Here is a 7,078-nt window from a genome sequence, read left to right on the forward strand (position 1 = left end):
ATTGTTATCAAGTGAATACGTTGATGTTCAAATATTCATATAATCAAACAACATTCATTCCATTATCACTAGATGCAAGAAGTTATTGTTAAACTATTAGTAGAAGTCAATCAATTTTGTTATCACTTATGATATTATTAATAAGTTGGGTTTAATAACTCATTGGACGATTCGTTTGATATTTAAGTGTTATCAAATGAATATGTTGATGTTCAAATATTCATATAATCAAACAAAATTGATTCCATTATCACTAGATTATTAAGTTTTTGTTTAAACTATTAGTAGAGTTAATCAATTGATGATCAATTGTGATATAATTAATAAGTTGCATTTAATCACTCATTGAACGACTCGTTTGATGTTTAATTGTTATCAAGTCAATAAGTTGATGTTCTAATATTCATATAATCAAACAACATTGATTCCATTATCCGGATCAGTAAATTTTGTTTAAACTATTAGTATAGTCAATCAATTGATGATAAAATTAATAAGTTGGATTTAATCACTCATCAAATGACTAGTTTTTACAAGAAACAAGGTTTTTATATTAGTTAATTTTCATTTGTGATCAATCAATTAATTTCCAATTGAGTTCATGTATAAGCAATAATGAGTTGCTTAAACAACTTAGTGTTGTTTATTATAAGCAACAACTTTATTTATTTAAACAACTACTAGTTGTTTACCTAGTTTTAATGAGATACAAGGTTATTATATAAGCAACAAGGAGTTGCTTGAACAACTTCTTGTTGTTTATTATCAGCAACAAGTGTTTGTTTAAGCAACAAACAATTGTTTATTAACTTTTCCTGCGAAGTGGAGTTGCCTGAATAATAATGTTGTTATTATAAGCAACAATTATTTTTTTAAGCAACTACTAGTTGCTTACCTCTTTCTTTTTTAACGAGAAATGATTTCTAGTATAAATAGTTAGATATTTTCTGAAACAACTAGTGTTTGTTTAAGCAACCAATAGTTGCTTGCGTATTTTTTAAGAGAAAAAACTTTCTACTGTAAACAACAATATCCACATGTAAAACAACTACAAGGTTGTTTAAACAACCTACAATTGTTTAAACAACTACAAAGTTGTTTATACATAAAATCGACATGTGCAGATTCTCAGTGTAAACAACTTCGTAGTTGTTTAAAAACCTTAGTACCGCAGCTGAAAACATACAGATGAATTCTACTTAGCTTAAATTACTAGAATTGACATGAGATCTTCTTTGAAATAATATCCACACCGAATTGACACAAAAAAAAAAAAAAAATCAAGAACCAAGCAATAAAGATAAATCTATATTTTAAAAATTTCTCTACTAATACAAAGGCAAAAAGAGAAGGTGGGATTGAATTTTATTTGGGAACTGGGGTTGAAGAAGAAGAAGAATGTGCAAGTTGCAAAAGGAGGAAGAGAAAAAACGTACAGGTGTTTTTTGTTTTTTTTTTTTGGTAAAAAGTGCTTTTATTTTTGGGTTTTTGTGTAAATTAAAAAAACTTAGGGGTATATAAAAACTCAGCTTCTAAGTGAGCTTATCCTTATTAAATGATAGAGTCCCTTTTACCTAATTTTTAGAACTTGAGTCCTAAATTCTTAAATAAATAACTCAAAAGTCTTTTTTAATTCCATGCCCCAGTTTGTTTCATTTGACTGCTCTTAAATAAATATACCCACAGGCCACAACCATTACTCCTCTAGTTTATGACTGCCGCAATTTAGCTTCTGGTAACCTCTATATTTGACATCTTCAACTGGGATATGAGCTGCCCATTGATTTGTTAGTTAAGGAATTAGAATTAGAAACATCCTCCAGAGATACAAGTCAACGCCACAATGGTTTGGTTTTTCAAATACTACTGTCCTAAAATAAGTGTAATGTTAGCAATTAAGAAAACAAATAAATATAATTTGGAATTTACTAAACTAATCTATTTATATGGTTTTGGAGAGTTGAGCGCGTAATTAGAAACGCTTATTAATTTTTGAACAAATTTATTTTGATAAGGTGACACTTATTTTGGGACGCGGGAAATACACAAGCTCTTTTTTGGTCAAGTTTCTTGAAAACTAAGAGCACTTTTTCACAATATTTTTCTTTTTGGATAATATTTAATTCATTTCTCTCAAATAATAAATCCAATCCTCTTCTTATTTTCCTTTTTTGTTTCTACAGTCTCTTCTTCTTATCATGGAGTGGATTTTTAATTCATATTGAATGATTTATTTTGGTATATATAAATCTCCATTTAAAATATTAATAATTATACCAGATACCCAATATTGTTGTTTCAGCTAAACTATATTTATATTGATTAAAACCTTAATATGTATTTTTTTCTGTTTTATTGTTTCAATAAAATACAATTCAGAGTAAAAGCTTATTAAAGTTTTTTCATGATAAAAAAACTTATTAAAGTTTTTTCATGATAAACATTTAAATCCATTTCTCCTTTTAAAAAATGCTAATTATAAATGACCCTTGATACTATCTTTTTCGTAACTTGACACTCAAAATTAGTTTTTGAAAAAGTCGTCAAATACAATTTGTTTACCAAATCTTTGAAAAATTACTTTTAAAATGAATTGGTCAAACACAAATTATTACTCTCTAGAAATATTCTTGTCACGCCCGATTCGTTAGGGGCCATGAGCTGTCATGCCCCGAACCATGGCCTGGACTTAACACGACACTCGATGCCTTGCTGAATGTGATCGAACGAGCCACATAGCTTGTTGAGTCAACATGGGACATGAACTGATGCGGAATATACGTTAAACATGTATGACTTGTGAAAATATGGAGTTCAATAATCATAAGTCTGAAAATACTATTATATCATGAATGCGGAAATATAATAATGTAGCCAACGAGGCTAACTGTTCAACATACGACATGACATAATCGACTAATCTATGAAACCTCTGACTTGAATCAATTGCTAAATTGTTTACCTGGACAAGGCTCCTGGTATACCTTTACTGCATAACTGTATACCTTTACTGCATAACTGTATACCTTTACTGCATAACTGACATAAATATAAGTAAAGACAAAACTCCGAATGAGATGGGGTTCACCAAAAGCTGATACAAGCAATGTCCTAACAAGCAGATTCGTCGTCCTGTAAATCAATACCTGCATCGTGAAATACAGGTTCCCGGGCAATAAAAGGGGATGTCAGTACACTTGAATTGTACTGGTTGTAAAGTAACTAAATGAAATTAACATGGCACATGAAATAATAAGAAGCCGAAACTAAAAGCGTAAGTTTGAACATGAACAAGAGCATCTATCTATTATATATATATATATATATATATATATATATATATATATACGTGTGTGTGTGGGGGGGGGGGGGGGAGCCTTAGTGTTAGAGGTTGTGCATTCACCAAACAATACGGAGGGATCTAGTTGTGTACTAGTTCCCTTATGCAGTGCAGTATGAGAATCAACATAGGATTTTTACGTGGAAAACTCCTTGCTCAAGGGATTAAAAACCACGACCTACCCCAGTAGGATTTCAACTCCATTACACAAGCAACTTCAGGTTACAACTCTATCATAAGCTAGGAACTAACTCCCATAATCCCTCACCATACACAATAACGCTTAGGTAAACTAGAACTAACTCCCATAGTCCTCAACTCTTGCAATACTCCGATTGTTATGACTTCCTTAGCTAACTCTAGCTAAGGACCACTAATACACTTAGACTAATCTTAGCCTAATGTATCACTCAAAGGCTTGAGGAAACACAGTTCCAAAAAGCACACTTTGAGAATTTAAGATACCTACAAACAACTTCTAAACAAGAAAAGTAGGTTTTCAGTTTAAGCACAAATGAACAAAGATTTACAACAACCTAAAGAACATAGACTAAACTCATATCAGGATCTGGTTCTTCAGCATGAAAGTAACTTTGTTCTTGAGAGATCTTGAGAAGTGGTGCCGGTAGCTTTGCATGATTTAGATTAGCTTTTCAAGTCTACTCAATATGTTGCCATCATGTTGTATATATAGTGGGAGCATGCGGGGTGAAAAGAGACCACTCTTCAATTTTGACCTAAAGCATGGGCCAACTCACTGTTGTACTTATGTGCACCAAGTGGCTCGGCTTTACAGCTATCTATGCCGACAATGTAAGGTGCACGAAGGCCGGAGTATGGACGAGTGTCTCTCTCCGTTTCCTCGAAACCGTTTGGCAATCAACAAAACACGAATGCACTTGGAACTATCAATTTCCCCTTTTTTGATGATGACAAACTCATAGATTGATGTTCCCCCTGAGAACTAGGTTCCCACTTGTTCCCTCTGCGAAGTAGACCATCATTGTCAAGGCACCTGCAACATGTTAGCAACATAATACCATTTTCAACTGGAAGACAAACATTGCCATAATATCATCACATATCAATCTTCCAGTTCTTCCGCCTTGCTTAATACATCTTCCTACAGTTATGAATCATCACAATCATTTATTTGACATGTCTTCCCCCTTAATCACCGCGCATGTTCAGTTCACTTTTTCACTACACAAATACTTCTTACCCTTTTTGGCATCATAAAAAAGATTAAAGCACAGCCAACAAGAAGTTTAAATAAATTAACTCAGAGCCACAAGGGCAACACTATCATGAGAACTAAGAGAAACACGCAAGCAGTTAGACTGGCACAGAATAGAGTAAAAAGCCCAAACAGGTAATACAGATACATAGCATAGTATACAAATCAGAAAATGCATAAAGGAGAAATTGTCATTAGTGCCAGAACATTGTCACACAGAAACAGAAAACAGGGAATAGGATTCAAAAAGGCTCAGGAAGATGAATTTGATATGAACAAGCTAAGGAGCTTTGGGCTGTTGTGAATTTTGGGCCAAGGCTTTGAGGAGATTATTCATTCGTTCACCATTGACTATCTAGTCCTCTATCATCTGATCTTTGAGCTCACCCACCTTCAATGACAGCCTCTCATTGTCTGACTTGAGCCTCTCAATTTCTAATCTTTCAGCTTTTAGAACACCCTGAGAACTAGCTTCTTTCTCTTTCTCAGATAACTGAGCTTGAAAGACAACATTCTCAGCCTTTACCCTTTGTAGTTCACCAGTAGTGATCTCTTGAGCTTCAAGCACTTTTGAGATTGTGGAGACACTTCCCACTCCACTCTTCTTAGGTATACACTCACACACTTCCCACGCCACTCTTCTTAGGTATACACTCACACTCTTTCAGAGTTCCCATGAAAAACATATGCTTCTTAGTGCCAGTAGTAGCATTGTCTATCCTCACCTTGAAGTGAGCAAATACTTTGGTAAGATGAAAACCATCTGGGAGCCCATGTTGACCCCCTGGTTCCCTCTCCACCTTGATGATATGCTCAATCATAATAGCAGGAAGGTTGATAGGCTGGTAGTTAGTCAGTGCCTTCATAATGACCAGATCTTTAATAGAGATCTTAGTGCGACCCTCTTTTCTTGGAAGCAGAACTTTGTTCACCATTTCAAACGTTGAGCTGAAACTCTCCTTTCAGCTCTTTCTTCAAAAGTCTAGCCCTTGACCGGGCATCCCTTACCCCATTCTTGACTATCATAACGTTGAAGTCCCTTGAAGCCTCTGCCTTTCCATTTATGGTTCTCAACCCTTTAGTAGTGTCACGACCCGAGCTGCGGGCCGCGACGGGTATCCGGGGCTAACCACCGAACACTACTCACTTACCGCTTTATCTACTATTATTCATACTATATGCTCTATAATCACGCAAAACTCGAATCTTTCGAAATACATTTGCTTTTATAAACATAAGCCCTTCGGCTATCCAAAATAATATATACATGCATATACATAAAAGCCATGGGACCGTACTATCCACACCGCGTATCTACGAGCCTCTCTAGAATACTAGACATCCGGACAGGACAGGACCGTCGTGCCCAAAATGAATATACGGATATATACAAAAGAAATCGTGGCACCTCGAATATGGAATGCCCTCAAATCAAGCTAGCTCTATGAATGCGGGTCACCTCCACGTCACTCCGTGGGCATGAACACGGCGTCGAAGAAAGGACGTCGGTACGAATATTGTCTTGAGTATGTGAAACATAAACAATAATGAAGCATCAATAAGCGAGGAGGCATAAAACAAGGAGCAATTCAGAATCGATCGAAACGTAAGGATAATCGTAAATGCCGACTTACTTTCGTACTCATCATCATATCATATATACATAATCGTAATAGTCGCTCGACCATATAGGTGCGGTGTAATAATCAATATCATTAGCATCATCAATAACTCGCGTCCGTGCATCCGCGTCCGAGATATTATCTCACGCCGCCCATTGTAGTGGTGGCCCCGTATACCATTTGGCCATGGTGTGTATAGCTGCCCGCCTTGGCGGTGACTGCCCGGCCATATAGGCGCGGTGTGATATCATCATATGCTCATCACATCGTGCTTATCCTAATATGCTTATCATAGTATACTCATCATGGTATGCTTGACATCATATACGTATTACAATACATGCATAGGGACTCTTAGCTATTCATACTTTATCGGGGTGACGTAAGGTCGTGGACCCCCGATGTCATTATGAGCATTCTTACGTATTCTGCCTCACCTTGAAGGAACCAGCATAAGGTGAGTGTGCACAATGATCAATATCATTAAATTACATAAATTTCATCATTAGCTTCTTAGAGGCATCATATCATAGGCTATAGCATTTCTAGACTTTAGTTTGCTATCATCATTTTCATATTCATCTATATATTTCTTATCTCGTATAGCTATTCATGAGAGAGGACTCTTAACTTTCTTGGAGATGGAACATTCATAGTAAAAGAGGAAATTCATGCCATAGGACTCATGCCTTAGAAGGAAAGGGATTAGCCTCACATACCTCTCGCTTAACTATTCTAGTGCTCGCTTGTGCTCCTTGAATGCACTCGTTTACCTTCAATGGAATTCGTATCGTCATTAGCTATAAAATCGTGAAAACATACTTACTAAAGCTATAGAAATTTGGGCGGCTTTCCTTTGTTTATACTACTTTCCGCCAT

The sequence above is a fragment of the Lycium ferocissimum genome, chromosome 10, assembly GCF_029784015.1.
Source record: "Lycium ferocissimum isolate CSIRO_LF1 chromosome 10, AGI_CSIRO_Lferr_CH_V1, whole genome shotgun sequence".
Lineage (NCBI taxonomy): Eukaryota > Viridiplantae > Streptophyta > Magnoliopsida > Solanales > Solanaceae > Lycium > Lycium ferocissimum.